Consider the following 19376-nt stretch of genomic DNA (forward strand, 5'->3'; position numbering starts at 1 on the left):
TGTCCACGAGGCCCCAGAATGTGATCAGTACCTATGATCCACAATAGATTCCAAACTGAAAATGAAAAAATACATCAAACAGGGATCTGAAGAGGCGAAAGAAAGTCCTCAGCTCAGACAGCATCCAAGCCCACATTCTAATTTGGTAACTAAATTGAGGGTATTTGAATATAATAAGGGTCTGTCAACTACTTGGCCCATAGACAAACAACATTGATCTTGGTAAATTGATGCTATTTCTCTATATTTGTGCTCCAAAAGATTATTTCTTGATTTTTCATCCCAACATGAATGAACTCTTCAGTGAATAGTCTTTTTAATTTTTTTTATTTTTATGCTCAAACAATATATGATGTTCCATACTAACTAAATACTAATGTGTTTGTTCTGTTTTGATGTTTTTGTATTAATATTTTCTATTGTAATGCATTATGTATGCATAAACAATATTATACTTAAGTTACCAAGAAAATAATATGAAGCATAACATTAAGGCCATCACTTAGCCTTCAAACAAGACCATTTCCAATAACTTGCATCTACCGTTGTGCCATTCTCTTGTCCCACCCCGCTTGTGTCTTTTTAAAAAGATAACTACAATTCTGCATTCTGTGTTTACCAGCTTCTTGCTCTAGTTTTATCATGTGCCTAAGGAGTATACTGCATAATTTTGGGATTGTTTTTAAATTTTATAGTTAGATATAATAGTGTGATCTTCCAGGACTTGCTAGTTTGTCTTGATGCTTCCAAAGGTTCATCCCTGATGTCATGGTTAGATACAGGCCATTTTTTTTTATGGCTTTGTATATTCAACTGTGTGAATGCATTCCAACTTATTTATTCATTTCTCTGTCAACTTGCTTTTGAATCATTTCCAGTTGTAGGAGGCATATTTCTTCCCAGTCCCCTTCTTTCTTTCTTTCTTCACACAAACGTTGCTTCTATGTTCTCTAGGATGTGTGCACAAACTGTTCATTAAATATGTGTTTCTTCTTTATACTGGGCACGCAACTAGACTACATTTTGCAGATCTCCTTGGAATAGTCATGTGACCAAGCTGTAGCTGAGGTAATGGTGAGCCAAAGTCTGATACATCTGAGATACAGCTTTCAAGTCATGTGTTTGCCCTTCCAATGACCAGCAGAACAGCATCTCTTTCGTTTGTCTCTTTCCCTGTCCACCAGCAGAAAATAAGGGGCTCAGAATATGTTGGAGACACAATGCACAAATAACCTGGATCTCTGAATGTTCACATGGAAAAAGTCTCTCATGGCAAGTGATACATATTTGGACTATTATTTGAATGAGAAATAAGCTTCTATATTATAGACTTCATTTATACATTTTGTAATGTAGTTGCTAAAACTATTCATATTCCTCTAACTTAGTGGTTCAGTGAGTAGAATTTTTCTATCGCTTAAAGGAACATTTGACATTATCTGTCACATGGGACCACAGTGAGGTGAGGTACAATCCAAGAGCACATTAAATTCTGTGCCCTAAGCACCTCACTCTTATAAAGGCTTGCTCCTGGCATCTAGTAGATAGAAACCAGGATGCTGCTAAACATCCTAAAATGCGTTTCCCCACAGCAAAGAATTATCTTACCCAGAATATCAACAGTGCCAAGGGTGAGAAAACCTGCGCTAATTAATATCCAAGCAGACAACAAATGAGAACTTAATGAGTGGTAGTTACCCTAATGCAGCTTAAAGTCGACTCTTTAGATTACATTTCTGTGGCCGTCCAATTGCATCCAATGGTTCAACAATCCAAATTCACAATGGCATGCCAATTAAGTAAAGAACATGTCTTCAATATATTTTTTTTACTTTTTAAAATTACACACATGCTCCTAGAAAGTACAAAATACAAGTGCATAGAAAAATAATTACTCTCATTTTAGTAGTGTTTTGTTATATATATTTAATCAACCAACAGATCAGGAACTAAAATGTAAATACTAATATTTGATAATCCACAAATTTTTTTATAATTTTACATACATTCATTTTAATTTTTTAAATTATACTTTAAGTTCTAGGGTACATGTGCACAATGTGCAGGTTTGTTACATATGTATACTGGTGCCATGTTGGTGTGCTGCACCCATCAACTAGTCATTTACATCAGGTATAACTCCCAATGCCATCCCTCTCCCCTCCTCTCTCCCCATAATAGGCCGCGGTGTGTGATGTTCCCCTTCCAGAGTCCAAGTGATCTCATTGTTCAATTCCCACCTATGAGTGAGAACATGCAGTGTTTGGTTTTCTGTTCTTGAGATAGTTTGCTGAGAATGATGGTTTCCAGCTGCGTCCATGTCCCTACAAAGGACATGAACTCATCCCTTTTATGGCTACATAGTATTCCATGGTGTATATGTGCCACATTTTCTTAATCCAGTCTGTCACTGATGGACATTTGGGTTGATTCCAAGTCTTTGCTATTGTGAATAGTGCCGCAGTAAACATACATGTGTATGTGTCTTTATAGCAGCATGATTTATAATCCTTTGGGTATATACCCAGTAATGGGATGGCTGGGTCATATGGTATTTCTAGTTCTAGATCCTTGAGGAATCACCGTACTGTTTTCCACAATGGTTGAACCAGTTTACAATCCCACCAACAGTGTAAAAGTGTTCCTATTTCTCCACATTCTCTCCAGCACCTGTTGTTTCCTGACTTTTTAATGATTGCCATTCTAACTGGTGTGAGATGGTATCTCATTGTGGTTTTGATTTGCATTTCTCTGATGGCCAGTGATGACGAGCATTTTTTCATGTGTCTGTTGGCTGTATGAATGTCTTCTTTTGAGAACTGTCTGTTCACATCCTTTGCCCACTTTTTGATGGGGTTGTTTGTTTTTTTCTTGTAAATTTGTTTGAGTTCTTTGTAGGTTCTGGATATTAGCCCTTTGTCAGATGAGTAGATTGCAAAAAGTTTCTGTAGGTTGCCTGTTCAGTCTGATGGTAGTTTCTTTTGCTGTGCAGAACCTCCTTAGTTTAATTAGATCCCATTTGTCAATTATGGCTTTTGTTGCTGTTGCTTTTGGTGTTTTAGACATGAAGTCCTTGCCCATGTCTATGTCCTGAATGGTATTCCCTAGGTTTTCTTCTGGGGTTTTTATGGTATTAGGTCTAACATTTAAGTCTCTAATCCATCTTGAATTAATTTTCATATAAGGAGTAAGGAAAGGATCCAGTTTCAGCTTTCTACTTATGGCTAGTCAATTTTCCCAGCACCATATATTAAATAGGGAATCCTTTCCCCATTTCTTGTTTTTGTCCGGTTTGTCAAAGATCAGATGGCTGTAGATGTGTGGTATTATTTCTGAGGGCTCTGTTGTGTTCCATTGGTCTATATCTCTGTTTTGGTACCAGTACCATGCTGTTTTGGTTACTGTAGCCTTGTAGTATAGTTTGAAGTCAGGTAGCGTGATGCCTCCAGCTTTGTTCTTTTGACTTAGGATTGTCTTGGCAATGCAGGGTCTTTTTTGGTTCCAGATGAACTTTAAAGCAGTTTTTTCCAATTCTGTGAAGAAAGTCATTGGTAGCTTAATGGGAATGGCATTGAATCTATAGATTATCTTGGGCAGTATGGCCATTTTCACAATATTGATTCTTCCTATCCATGAGCATGGAATGTTCTTCCATTTGTTTGTGTCCTCCTTTATTTCACCGAGCAGTGGTTCTTGTATTTCTCCTTGAAGAGGTCCTTTACATCCCTTGTAAGTTGCATTCCTAGGTATTTTATTCTCTTTGAAGCAATTGTGAATGGAAGTTCATTCATGATTTGGTTCTCTGTTTGTTTGTTACTGTTGTGTAAGAATGCTTATGATTTTTGCACATTGATTTTGTATCCTGAGACTTTGCTGAAGTTGCTTATCAGCTTAAAGATTTTGGACTGAGATGATGGGGTTTTCTAAATATACAATCATGTCATCTGCAAAGAGGGACAATTTGACTTCTTCTTTTCCTAACTGAATACCCTTTATTTCTTTCTCTTGCCTGATTGCCCTAGCCGGAACTTCCAACACTATGTTGAATAGGAGTGGTGAGACAGGGCGTCCCTGTCTTGTGCCAGTTTTCAAAGGGAATGCTTCCAGTTTTTGCTCATTCAGTATGATATTGGCTGTGGGTTTGTCATAAATAGCTCTTATTATTTTTAGTTACATTCCATCAATATCGAATTTATTGAGAGTTTTAGTATGAAGGGCTGTCGAATTTTGTCAATGGCCTTTTCTGCATCTATTGAGATAGTCATGAGGTTTTTGTCTTTGGTTCTGTTTATATGCTGGATTACATTTATTGATTTGCCTATGTTGAACCATCCTTGCATCCCAGGGATGAAGCCCACTTGATCATGGTGGATAAGCTTTTTGATGTGCTGCTGGATTCAGTTTGCCAGTATTTTATTGAGGATTTTTGCATCGATGTTCATCAGGGATATTGGTCTAAAATTCTCTTTTGTTGTTGTGTCTCTGCCAGGCTTTGGTATCAGGATGATGTTGGCCTCATAAAATGAGTTAGGGAGGATTCCCACAAATTGTTTAATGTTCAAAAAAATGGAAATTACAGGACTAAGAAAATTAAAGTGGATGAAGTGTGACATAAAAGACAAAAACAACCTGCTCTCATAATCTGTCCATATCTTACCATGTGCTTCTAACGTCTTGTTCCATCATGAATTCCTGGGTCAACTAAGCCTTGGATTTGGTGTCTGCCCAAACTGTAATCCGATTTATTAATTTTCCTGGCTGGCCTCAATGTTTGGCTGGAAATCAAGCTCTCTTCCTACTGTTGTGCATCCATTTCTCTGCTTCTAATGCCAGGCTCCATTTAATATTTATTATATTCAGGAAGTCCAAATGGAGGCAATATAGCAAAGTGTTCAGGAACAGAAGCTCTGATTCAAATGCAATTTTTACCACTTTCTGAAATAGAGACCTTAAACTGGATGGAGTCTTCTTGTGACTTACATTCCTTTCTGTAACATGATGATAGTAGGATAATGTGAGGGGCAAAAAGAAGTAACATATGTACAATACTTAGAGCAATAGCTACACATAACAAGTACTCCCAAAAAGGTCATCTTTATTATGCTCAAGTACTTCATTGACTATCTTGCTCTCATATTTTGGAGTTTTCTTATTCTTGTCTGTGTGACTGCTTGCTTGATTTATATTTTACTAACTGATTTGACTTCTAGTTCCTGATCTTTCTTCTTGGCCATCATCTTCTGTTTTACTCTCTGTTCTGCTTTTTGTTCTCATGTTGTATATATTATTGATTCATCCATTTATTCAACAAATGTCTATGGGGTGCCAACTATGTTCTACTCTAGTTATGGCAGTGAATAAAGCAGACAAAAATATCTCCTCTCACAAAACTTAAATTCTATGAACGCATAGAACTGCCCTCATAGAGCTTAAATTTTAGTGGACACTCCATCCATATCTGGAATCATGACAAGACTCTTGATTTCTTCATGGTTACAGATCTGATTTTCTTAGCTAAATTTTAAATTCCATGTATCGGTTGGCTGTTCTCACTGTGCCTTCTAGTCCTGTCTGGTATAAATAAATGACAACAGTTGACCAAGTCTTACCATTGGTTCCAATTCCATAAGTTGCAAACATCAGTGCACAGAAATTAAAACTGGGGCAATGCTGGGTGACCATTTCTCTGATTCTTGAGAGATGTTTATTCAATATTTCACTAGGGTTGAAGCAGATAAAAAGTACTAGAGGTAGCAGACTGCATGAAAAGTCCAAGAAATATTCAGGGGGAAGTTTACCCTGGGATTCTAAACGCTGTGATTTACTTAGATCAAAAGGAGAACTTTTCTGGGCATGCCATTGGTCACAGGGTATTTGGAAATTTCCGCATCATTTGTGGATGTCCTAGAGATATTCTTACACTTCTGACATTGTATTTTTATGTCATTGTTGTCCAGGATCCCAGTAAAAATCCCATTCTGACAAGCATTTTGTAATTTTATTTTTGGTGATTATATAAAATACAAAAACAAGCTGGATAGAGTATATGTCTGATAAAATACACCAATTCTTGCAAAAATTATGTTTTATTAAGCATCACTTCAACTTGCAGTAAGTGAAAATCCTTTGCTATTATACAGCTATCTAAAAGTTAATTTTCTTTTCCTACCTTGGGTTTTATGTATTTCAATGTTTCGATTTTGAAAAACAACCATAGGTAAATTACACAACTGGCTTTAGAAATGAATAATCATGCATTTTCTACATCAGAGAAATGGGGCCTTAAACATATCTTTGAAGCAAATAGAAGATATTCACTTCGCTACTGATTAATGCTAGATGCCTTTTCAGTACACAAGGGAAGGATTAACAATATGTAGGAACATGTAAATGGGGAAAATCAGTCGCTGGTGCCAAAGGCACCATAATGATTGCCTTCCTATGGAACAGTAATCCCAGTGTTCATCAAATAGAGAACGGGGTTCCTCTTTGGAATATGAAAATCAAGTTTTGTAGCAGTTAAGGGCTATTTTGTGAGAAAACTTCGAGTTGATGGAATGCATGCTCCTGTCATTTGTATCAGAACATTTGTGCTTCAATATAAAGATACTGAACATAGAAACCTACCAAGTGAAACTTCCAAATTCTGAACAGGAAATAGTAGAGTCAGACAATGTTGAGCACTTTTTAGTTGCTTCTGATGTGGACATTATGTGTATTTTCTCTCAAATTTCTTTAACTTTTTGATTAGCTATGTTAGTTTATATGTGGAAATTGTTTTCCAAGTGAATGAAAAGGCTCAAAACCAGTGACTTAATTATACTATATTATCTAATTAAGGTGAAGTACTTTGCAATCCACACATTTGAAATTTATGTACAACAAGAATTAGACTAACGTTCCTCCCTAGTTCCAAGTAGTTCAACAATGAATTTTATTATTTCTTCATGCAGCAAATTAATGCACTACTGGAAAGGTTTAGTCATGTTAGGGTGCATGTCAGTCAGATGACTGTTTAAGATATGACATGTGAATCTCTTGCTCTGTCAATTACATAAATTGTTTTTAAATTATGCTGTAGATCTTCAAACTATCTTGCAAAAAAACAGTAAAAACACTTACTAAGCACCAGAGGCCACAAACTATGGATTATGCAACTTAGCCTTTAGTAAAAGCAGACACACAAAGGTAGTACATCCAATGCTGTTTTCTGTCTCATATAGAATACCATATGAATTTAATCTATTTTGGATATTCCTGTGAAATTTGAGGAACCTGTGTTACATATACACCTATAAATCTATCTTTGAAATGGGAGTCTCAATATTTCATTGCAAGGACATGTGAAATCCTAGAATCTTGGTCTATCTAGCGTCTGAACTTAGGCTAATTCTAGAAATTTTTAGAAGTATTCCATCTAGGCTACCATTGGATGCACAGTCTTGGCACAACTGAAAATGACAAATGCAACATGTAAGAGTGTTTCAAGAACCATCTTTGTTTAGTTAGCGCTCCTGTAGGTCCTATATTTCTAAGCACCACAATTTTAAACTTTTAACTAATAATATAGAAATGCAATTTTTCTTAACACAGAGTGGCCCTTTCATTATTTTGCTAAGTGGTTAAAGCAAAGTGATGGAAGGATTCCTCAGGGTAGTGAACTTTCTGTTTCTTAGTGAAAGATTGACTGGATACAGGCTGCTGACAATGAAGTATAAGAGACTGGCTTCATTCAAAAACAGCAGCTGTAGCCAATAAAGTAGTTTAAAATAGAATAAAACTACTATGTCTACCTTTTCATTGCCTTTGATTTGTCTCAATAAAATTCGCATTTAAACATAGTAGGATTATCTTGCTTTGCTATGCTTCATATAAAAAACACTGTTCCCATACAAAGAAAGTTTAATTTCTTTTCCAACATTTATTTTCATTATACTTTACTACCACTATGTATGTTGGCACTTTGTATAAACATTCATTAGCTATGGTACAAAAAAGTATGTGTGTGGTCAATCTAAATAAAAGGTAAATATTTGTTTCAATAATGCTAGTTGCATTTTCCTTAAATATTTGTCTTTCATATACAGCAACCAGATGTAACCTAGGGTTAGTCTCTTTCCAGTATGCAGAATTTAATTAGACTGTTGCCTTAAAATCTTATTGTCTGTAAAAAGCAATGTACCTTCCAAATTTAAAATATTTAGATTCCATTATCTAGTTTGTTGATTTATATGTGACATAATTCTGCTATTAGAGCCATGTCAAAGTAACCATATGGAGGAGTCATCATATTATTTATGTTAAAGAAAATCAGTCTTTAAAGTGAAGCTATTTAGCCTTCTCTAATAAAGCAAATATTCACTTCTTAGATATAAAAATTGTATGAAAGGAGTAGTAAGTGTTCATAATAGTATAATACTCATCTATTAGAACATAGCCAATGAATGTATAATAATGACAAAGCAGACCAGTACTGACAGGTTTTACAAGATCAAACTGTGTAACTGTAGAATAACTGACGGAAGAAAAAATATTCAGTTCACTTGGTTATGTATTAGCATTATTTAAATTGTATTATTTAATCTTCATTTTAATTTTAAAAATTGTATCAGGGAAGTCACTTTTCTATAAGTTACCTAAACATATTTTACCGTATTATGAATGTTAAACTGATTCTAAATCCACTAGGATAAAATAAAGACATGTAAATTACATACAGCAAATATAAATTTTGGAGTAACTTATGAATTTAGGTTGTATTTTCAGGTATTAATTGATGCTTTCACTGCAGGAGAAGGGGAGAGATGAAAGGGTATGAAAATAATGAGTTATTTAGTTTGGCTCTACATGACTGAAATTCACTAAAGGTAATTGACAACTTCTTTGTCATGCCCAGCCTGGATCTCAAATCAGTTAGTGTAAATCGTCCCATGTGGTGAAGTTTATCTATTTATAACACACTTAAATCTGGGAAATCCACAGCTACACAGCATTAACAGCAGGTCAACAGAGAAGTACATCTGAAATTCAAAATAAACAGAAAAAGACCAGTCAATCTTAGGCTTGTTAAGTACATTTTTATTGATTGTATTTTCTTCCTTCAGCATGAATCAAAAGGACAAAAACTGGTCCTGTGGCTTTTACTCTTTCATTATCCCAGACAAGAAAGAAAGGATAGTATAGAAAACAGGAACATAAAATAGCTGTTTCTGCAAAAATGATCACTTTCCTCATAGCTTCATAATTTACTCCAGGTCCATAAGGGCCTCAGTTCCTGTGATCACAATGATGGATGACTCCACTTCAGCTACAACAGGCAAAGATGCTGCAAAGTATCACTCTGCAGGATACACAATAGAACCAACGAACCAGCAGGACTGAATGACAAGCAGGGGTGCCAAGGAGAATTCTCTTCAGTGGAAGAGTAGATAGTCATTCTCTGGAATTATTGAAAATGCAGCTTGTAAATATTGCTCCTATTGTGGACACATGCATGTGCAACTTGACAGAAATGGGCAATGCTGGCACAGAAGAACGCAAAAATATTTTCCACTTCAGTGCCCGTATTTCTCACATGGCCATATTTTGCATTAAACACAGCTCTAGCTCGATGCCCAGTGGATTGTTGAGAATGTAAGTATACATATTTATATAGCTGGGACTACAGGTGCACACTACCATGCCTGGCTAATTTTTGTATTTTCAGTAGAGACAGGGTTTCTTTTTTTTTTTTTTTTTTGAGGCGGAGTCTCGCTCTGTCGCCCGGGCTGGAGTGCAGTGGCGCGATCTCGGCTCACTGCAAGCTCCGCCTCCCGGGTTCCCGCCATTCTCCTGCCTCAGCCTCCCGAGTAGCTGGGACTACAGGCGCCGCCACCACGCCCGGCTAATTTTTTTGTATTTTTAATGGAGACGGGGTTTCACTGTGTTAGCCAGGATGGTCTTGATCTCCTGACCTCGTGATCCACCCGTCTCGGCCTCCCAAAGTGCTGGGATTACAGGCTTGAGCCACCGCGCCCGGCGGAGACAGGGTTTCATCATGTTGGCCAGGCTGGTCTTGATTTCCTGACCTCAGGTGATCTGCCAGCTTTGGCCTCCCAAAGTGCTGGGATTACAGGCATGAGCAACTTCACCCAGCCTATAGTATGACATTTCTAAATAGCTACTCTGAGAATATGAACCATTCTGCGGAACAAAATTGATTTTATTTCCATGAATATACATTTTATTTATCTTTGAAGAAAGTCCTATAATGTACACAAGGGATATATTTAGCCCATAATGAATATTCATGAGAATGCAGGTTATTAATAAACTTACAGTTGTTTGCTTTATACTTCTGAATTATTTTTATATATACTTTTCAAAATATAAGCACTTTTTAAAGGCATTTTTCTACTTTGAATTAGGAAAAATGTTTTAAGATAAAATTATTTTTATCAATTTAGTATCAATTAAAAATAAATATATCAAATAGGATACATATACATCACCTTCCCAAGCCCCTGATACACAGCAGGCATTTAAAAAGTGGAAAAAAAAGTTGTTGTAAAATAAAAATATACATGGATATTACATTATTGTATCATTATTATTAATTTTATCCGTTCAGGAAGGGCCAAAATATTATATGAACATCTTCACAGAGACTCACAAATGCTTTTCACTCCAGCTGCAAAGAGTCAAAGTTTTAAAGGAAACTTGTTTTATGTGGTATTTTAATTTAGTTTAACATATTTGATATTTTTTAATTAATTACACATTTTAAAAATTCAAATTACCTAGGGGCTGTGACATATACAAAACTGTGGGAAAATAACATTTATGTTTTTCTTTCCTTGAGAGCATAGGTCTTCCTTCCTCCCACATTTTATTATACATCACATATACACATATGTAAATATATATATCAATGTATAGCATCTAATTGAGTATTGAACATGAGATGGTACTGAGATTTAGCAGGGTCAGAACAACATTAGAAGCAAAATCAGAAATGATCAGGATAACACTTAAGTCATATCTGTTTAACTTTATTCCCATATTCTTGCCATTCAAAATGTTGGACAGGTGAATGGTTGAGTAAACTGTGGTATATCCATATGATGAAATACTACCCAGAAATAAAGAATATACTTTTGACACATGCAATCACTTGCATAGATCGGAAGGGCATTGTGCTTAGTGAAAAAAGCCAATATCAAAAGGACACATAGTATATTACTTCATGTATATAACTTTAATAAAATATACATATAGAAAACAGATTAGTTATTTCCAGAGGTTAGTGATTGTAGAGAAATGTGAGATGAATATGACTATAAAATGTGAGGAAGACACTTTTAGTGATGGAAGAGTTCTGTAACTCAATTGTAATAATGGTCACATTAATGAACACATGATAAAATTGACATAGACCTATGTATTCACATTGTACCAATGTCAATGCCTGGTCTTGATATTGTACTACATTATACAAGATGTAACTCTTGGAAGAAACTGTGTAGAATGGTACATGAGACCTTTGTATTTGAAACTTCCTATGGATCTGTGATCTTTTCAAAATAAAAAGCTAAAAAATGCTAAATGTTCGATAAATAAAGTAGTAACTACCTTTCATCCAATTCTTACCGTATAAAATTGCTTCACATACATTAACTCATACAATTCAATCTATAGCAGGATCATATTGATGCCATTATTATTCCTAATTTACAGCCTAGTAGCTTGTTCAAGGTCACATAGTTAATAGGAGGAAGGGTTATGATTTTAATCCAATAACCAGCTCCAGAGGATGTGCTCCCAATCGACACATCACAGCGTTTCTCAAAAATAATTCCGGACGGAAGGAAAGAAGGGAGAGAAGGAAGGGAGGGAGGGAGGGAGATACAATAGCCTGTATATTTACTCAAAGTGAAGGCATCATAAAACCCTTTTAACAAACACAGCCTTAGTTTTCATATTCCCTCTCCATTCAACTTCCTTGACTATAGAGTCCTAATCAGGGTTAAGGGAAGGAGAAATCAAACTAAAGATCATAATGCTGCATGTATGTGGCATTGCATTGCTGGAGTTCTCTGAGTAAACCTTTCTAGAGATGGACATTTTGCACTCTATTGGAAAAGTTATCTTAGTTATAATGTTTCTGAAGATGCATTTGCCATAATGAAAGTAAGCGGTCACATACAATTTGATAGACACCAGCACAACTGACAGGAAAAACTTGGTGAAGTTGAAGGAACTGCCTTTGTTGTATCTAATATTCTGTCACCCCAGATCTATCTTCTTAAATCTCCACATTACTTAGCCTAACCCCATTTTTTTCTATTTTCTAGAAGAACCCACCACATTGATCAGGTGGATTTATTCACATTTTTTCCAAAAATGCTAGGTACATTCCTTCCTAAATCCATCAGTGAGTTACAGTCTGTGTTCCCCATGGATGAACTATGTTCACCAGTTATGACTCTTGGGGGAACTTCACAAAAGGTCGTCAGTGGCATCTATTGGTACCTGTTGGACATTACCTAAAAATTTAGCAACCAACAGATGCTATTCTTATACCTGTTGGTCATGCCCAGGTAGTTACATGTAAAATAATTACACAGAGTTTGAAAATTTCAAGATGTTTGCCCACCTGTATAGTGCCCTTCACTCTCCTCTCCAGCTCTCCAAATATTATCCATAATTCAAAGACCAGTTCAGTCCTACAGGCATATTCCCAGAATAACTTCCCTGAAAATATTGCTTAAATTAATGAAGAACATCTATGGGCAATGCATCTTCAGTAAGATCTAGTGGAAAAAAAGAAACGAAAAAATTTCAATACAATGTGATGAAGATTTTAAATTGTTTCTCTCTTGCGAATTTCCATTGCTTGTTTGAACATTCAGGAGAATAGTACTCCTTTCCCATTAAATGTATAAATAAATGTAAGAATGAAGGTTGGCCCTCCCTCCAAATTCATTAAACATTAAATTTTTTAAAGTAAAAGATATGAGGGCTGTAAAAAAATTAAAATTTGTAATTACTTCCAATATAGAAAATAATTGAAATAGATAAAACACAACCAAATAGAAATGGATATTGCTTAAAATCACTTTTTTTTTTTTTTTTTTTTTTTTTTTTTTTTTTGAGACAGAGTCTCACTCTGTGGCCCAGGCTGGAGTGCAGTGGCGCAATCTCCACTCACTGCAAGCTCCGCCTCCCGGGTTCACGACATTCTCCTGCCTCAGCCTCCCGAGTAGCTGGGACCACAGGCGCCCGCCACCTCGCCCGGCTAGTTTTTTGTATTTTTAGTAGAGACGGGGTTTCACCGTGTTCGCCAGGATGTTCTCGATCTCCTGACCCTGTGATCCGCCCGTCTCGGCCTCCCCAAGTGCTGGGATTACAGGCGTGAGCCACCGCGCCCAGCCTAAAAATCACCTTCTTAATTAAATTAGTATCAAAAGTGAAATTACTGTTCTATCCATATTGGTGACATTACTTCTTAAATTATTCAAATGAAAATATATTCTACGGCCGGGCGCGGTGGCTCACGCCTGTAATCCCAGCACTTGGGGAGGCCGAGGCGGGCGGATCACAGGGTCAGGAGATCGAGAACATCCTGGCGAACACGGTGAAACCCCGTCTCTACTAAAACTGCAAAAAAATTAGCCGGGGGTGATGGCGGCGCCTGTAGCCCCAGCTACTCGGGAGGCTGAGGCAGGAGAATGGTGTGAATCCGGGAAAGTGGAGGTTGCAGTGAGCCGATATCGCGCCACTGCACTCCAGCCTGGGTGACAGAGCCAGACTTTGTCTCAAAAAAAATAAAAACAAAAATAAAAAGAACATATATTCTACCTGTGAGTTCAGGAAAAATTGACCATAAAGGAATGGTATCATACACAAACAAATATAGCTCACAGTTTTCGCCTAGCAATGAAGTGTTTACAGAACAAGTTACAGATTATTCTGCAATACGAAACAAATCTAAAGTGTTTTTAATCTTAAAATTCAAATTAGAAGTGAAATGATGTTCTTATTTCAGCAATGAATACAGAAGTGAAATGACTTGATTTTTCTGACGACTGTATTTTTCAGTGTTCATCTGGGTTTAATACTTTAAAGATTCCCTTTTATTCCTTAACTAATATTCTGTTTGTGAATGTAAACACCTTTTTCAGTTCCACTTATTCTGCAGAAGGACCCTTCCACATCAAGGATTAACACAATATGCATCATGGGTTCAAAAAGTTCAATTTGCAGCTCTCCTTAGCAAATCATGAGAACCATCTGGACTGACTGATGTGGAGATTGAAAGTAACTGATCCTGCAATTGAGAAGCTTTTTGAAACATGAAATTAAACAAGACGATATTAAGCATTCTGAAGTTCATCAGAGTGGCACATCAAATGTGTTACTAGCTGTTCATTTTCCTTCGTATTTTTATGAAGACCCTTGACTAGCAGAATGGAACAGAAACAGAAGGTAAAATAGCGAGCTATTGATGCAGTGATCAAAGACACACAGCTGGTTTACTTTGTTATAATAAGCATTTTATGTGGTACATGAAGACTTTGATCCCTTGATAAATGTCATTTGTAGGTGAGCAATTATTAATAGGATTGTAAGACTTAATATGCAAGGATAACCATTAATACAAGTAGACTCTTGTAAAGTGAATTAGCAATCATTTTACTTATGAATAAACACATACTATTTCAGGTCATTTTCTTATTGTTTCTTGAAAAAAGTCTTTTACAAGTCCAGTTAAATGTTATCTAATTTTCGCATCATATTTCATGGTTAACAAGGCTTATTTTCTTTCTTTACTGATTTTAAAAGCTAAATTTCACTGGGGATATATCTTTTGTTTAAGGCTGGGTAACTGATAACCTAAGCCAAGACCCAAAGTTTGTTATTTTCTTTATTTCCAGCACACAATATTTTCCATCATGGTATATAACATCTTGCTAAAGAAGCAATGTTTTTTTAGCAAGACAATTGAAAAGCATGAACATTGGTTTACTAGATTTTTATTGTTCCATATTATTTACAACTATTTGCTTATTTCCATGTATAAAATGGTATTGATTCAATAGACTTCTTCCACATTTGCATGATATTCAGCTATACCACTAACTCAGGCACTATCCATATGACTCCAGAATTAAAGCAATATCTGACAAGAGGGTCCAGTGTGACCTCCCAACTGAATTAGAAGATAGGCATTTTGTGATTTGAGGAAGACATCCTGTGAATTTACAAATGTCCAGGAAGTGATACAAAAGAAAAACAAAAGACTTCAGTCTAGTTAAAAGTAGTGCCACTATTTGTTGAAATGCAGAAAGCTGTAATAAGTATCATTCCGAAATCTGGGGATAAGGTACAGAAAATGGCATCTCCCAATATAATCTTGGACATATTTGTCATTAAGGAACACAATGAAATATGACAAATTGTACAGCAACTTTTAAAAATTGCTAATAACACCTTCCTTTCTTGTTCAGATGATGCTCTGAGACATTGCCATTTATTTTGACTGCCTCTTTTTAAACAAACTTCCACTTAGGAACTTTAAAACCATCTATAAACCAATAGTCACAAAATAAGTGGGGAACTCAGTGTCTAAGCATTGTTGTTCTGCCAGACACAGTACTGTGCACTTACATAAATGCTATGATTTGAGCATGACAATAATGAAATAGGAATTGTACTTTTATTCCATTTTTACAGGTGAAAGAAATTGAGGTCTATAAAATAAATCAAATAATATGTTCAAATTCATAAGGGTTTTGATTTTAGAACTTTTAGATTTTTTGTTTAATACCTATTATTTTTAAATAATTCGACTCAACTCAGAAGTTAAAAAATACTAAAAGGAATGACGGTGTTATTTTCAGCCAGCTTTTCCCAATGATTACATCTAACTTAACCTAGTACATTGCCAAAGTCAGGAAATTGACATTGTTTCTATACTATTAACTCAGGTTCAGACCCTATTCATATTTTGAAGGATTTTACATGTACTCTTGTGTAGGTGTGTGTGAGTGCATGTGTGATGTGTGTATAGATCTATGAAGTGTGGATTTATGTAACCATTACCGTAATCTGGATGCAGAACAGCTCTATCACCACAAAGAAAGTGTAACATGTTTTCAGGTTATTCCGCACTAATCACATCTTCCAACCAACCCTAACCCTTGGCAGCCACTGATCTGTTCTCCATCACTAGGATTATGCTATGTAATTCAGGTATTTTTGAAGCCAAAACTCATGAGGTTGCAAAATAAATAATAATGTTTTATAAAATGTTGTTTTCAGTCTTTATAAATGGCACACTGCAGCACATATTCCAATGTGCTATACATGTGTAGGTGGCAAAGTTTGAACATGGATCTAAGTGCCTGAATGTAAAAAATATTGTACGCTTTTATCACAACATCCCCATTTGTAATCTTTTCCCCCAAAAGCTAGTAGTAGTGATGTTTGCTTTCTCTTATTTAAACTATCAGAATTATAGTCATTACTAATTGAAAGTGTGTTTGAATAATGCCTGATTGCACTTACATAAGGTATCTAAAATAGTTAAACTCCTAGAAACAGAGTAGAATACTGGTTGCCAGGGCCTGGAAGGAGGGGAAATGGGGGTTGCTATTCAATGGGTATAAAATTCAGTTATAACAGATGAATAAGTTCTGGAGGTATGCTGTCAACAGAGCACCTATAGTTAACAAGATTGTATTGTGCAGTTAAAAATTTATTAAGAGGATATGTCTCATGTTAAACATACCTACTTAATTAACAGAAAAAAGCATGGAATATTTTATGCATAAAAATTACATATATGCCTGAATTTCACATTTCGTTTCACAAATTGAACTGGTGCTGAAAAGGTATTTTTATATTGAAAAACATCTAGCTGAAGGAGAAGTTACAAATGAGGGATCATTCATAAATAAAATATCATCCTAGGGACTGCTGCTGTTTTTCTATTTTGAATGCCCTCCACAATTAGTCTTACTAATTACTTTGACTCAATGCAAAATAATGATTTCTCAAGAGACAATAGAGAGTAGAGAATAAGTCCATTCTTGAGAAAATTTGTAGTTAGTCAAAGTAATTTTTCATCCTCTTTTCTTATTTAAACCTCAAGTACTCTCTGAGACTCTCTGCTCTTCTTTTCTAGTGTAAATTATGCCAGCTATCCAGAGAGTCAGGGCTTTCTCTAACCGCTCCTCCCTAGAGATGTCAACAGACTTTTACTCAGCTAGACTGTCTATTTGTCTGTCTTCATATCAAATTCGCAAGACCTGTGGACCATTCTCTTAGGACCTTGCGGGGCAGTGCATAATACATTCCATGCTAATTATCTAATGAAGTTCACTAAGTTAATATTTTATTATACCACATAAAATATTCTTAGATCTAACGGTACAAAAATTTCCAATTATGGGCCGGGCACGGTGGCTAGCACCTGTAATCCCAGCACTTTGGGAGGACGAGGTGGGCAGATCATGAGGTCAGGAGATCTAGGCCATCCTGGCTAACACTGTGAAACCTCATCTCAACTAAACATACAAAAAAAGCTGGGAATGGTGGCAGCCACCTGTGGTCCCAGCTACTTGGGAGGCTGAAGCAGGAGAATGGCACAAACCCGGGAGGTGGAGCTTGCAGTGCACCCAGATCAGGCCACTGCACTCCCACCTGGGTGACAGAGCGAGACTCCGTCTCAAAAAAAAAAAAAAAAAAAAAAAGAAAATCCAATTAAGTCACTCCTTTGAATTACATCTAAAGGCTAATTTAAAGAGGGTATCACAAAAATAGAAATGATAGTGACAGAAAATGGTCCCAATCTTCACTGCACTGTTGCTGAGACCACCTTGCCATTCATGATTATAGAATGCCTTTCAGGTAACATAAAAAGAGCCAGTGTTAAAATGGAACCTTACTACACCCATGTGTAACAGGCAGGACCTCTATTATTATTCATAGTTTACAGATTAAGCAGTTAGATTCGGCCCAGGTCACTGGCTTATTAAATGACAGGCTAAGACAGAACCAAGTTTTATTCTCAAAGAAGACCATAAAGAAGAGGATTGATCCAAATGAATTATAAACATTTCTTACAGCCCCAGTAACAATAATTGATAAGCTAATGATTTCTTTAATAAAAATCTGATAGGACAAGTAGAATGTAACAGAATCAACATGATCTGTTAATCAGATTTGGGTAGTAGTTGGTAGCTAAATTTTGGATACTCATGGACATAAAGATGACAATATTTATGACTTTAAAGATGACCATTCCACAGTTTCAGAATTTCTACAGAGAAAGAGATGAAGGAGCTTTCTGAAGTGATTGAAACTGTGTGAAGATGAATTATTTGATTGATAAACTGCTATCATTCTAAATTGACTTTGATTTCTGAAAAAAAAGTCCATAAGGATGAAATATGTATTGAATGGAAATCATATTTTGTTTTTCCATTTTTTACCTAATAAAAAAATCAGAAAAACAGATTTAAAAAAAAAAAAAGAAAAGATGACAATAATAGACAATGGAGACTACTAGAGGCAGTAGGGAGGGCAGCCAGGGTTGAAAAACTACAGGGTACTAAGCTTCATACCTGCGTAATGAGATCCATCATACCCCCAAACCTCAGCATGGCACAAAATACCCAGGAAACAAACCTGCCTGCACACCCCCTGTATCTAAAATACAATTTGAACTTAAAAAAAAAAAACTAAAAAATAAATAGAGCATATCATTACTATTTGAGTAGGACATTGTTTTAATTTGGGCTGCCATAACATATTTCCATAGAATAGGTAGTTTAAATGAAAGAAATATACCTTCTCACAAGTCTAGAGGCTAAATGTGTCCAAGATCAAGGTGCTGTCAAGTTGGTGTCTTCTCCAGCCTCTCTCATTGGCTTGTAGAGGGCTATCTTTTCCACGTATCTTCACTTCATCTTCCCTCTGTACCTGTTTGTGTTCAAATTTCCATTTTAGCTTAATTTAGCTTTACCTCTTTAAAGATCATGTCACCAAATACTGTCACTGTATTTTAGGTACTGGGAGTTAGGAACTCAGCATATGAATTTTGAGTGAACACATAAGGCAAGGGTGAAATAGAGCGATTATTTAAAAGGCTATTGCATTATCTAAAGGAAAAATGTTTTCTAATTGGACTAGAACACGGGTTATGAGATTCAGTAATTATAAAAGTTATATAAAGAAAGGAATTATACTGCTTATCAATGTTTTTTCATGAACTCCTCCAAACATTTTAGATTCCCTACCGTTTTCCCCCATGCTAACTATAATCCATGCATTAGGTCACCCAACTGGATATTCAAAAGATAGAATTCAATGTTGGTGTGTCTGGTTCCAAA

At 35.8% G+C, this 19376-nt stretch overlaps 1 long non-coding RNA gene across 12 annotated transcripts in view; it reads left to right on the top strand.

Annotated features, from left to right (window-relative positions):
- Positions 1–14717, top strand: part of LOC139358546 (uncharacterized) — a 42286-nt gene extending 27569 nt beyond the window's left edge. For 8 of the 12 annotated variants that reach the window (XR_011613692.1, XR_011613686.1, XR_011613689.1 and 5 more), the window contains one exon: positions 9255–9711. This is a non-coding gene — a long non-coding RNA (uncharacterized lncRNA). Of the gene's footprint in view, positions 1–1184; positions 1260–9236; positions 9712–14162 lie in introns of those variants that run through there. The other 4 variants (XR_011613682.1, XR_011613687.1, XR_011613691.1 and 1 more) reach the window with 3 other exon arrangements.
- The last annotated feature ends 4659 nt before the right edge of the window (positions 14718–19376 follow it).

This window comes from Macaca nemestrina, chromosome 15 (assembly GCF_043159975.1).
Source record: "Macaca nemestrina isolate mMacNem1 chromosome 15, mMacNem.hap1, whole genome shotgun sequence".
NCBI classification, from domain to species: domain Eukaryota; kingdom Metazoa; phylum Chordata; class Mammalia; order Primates; family Cercopithecidae; genus Macaca; species Macaca nemestrina.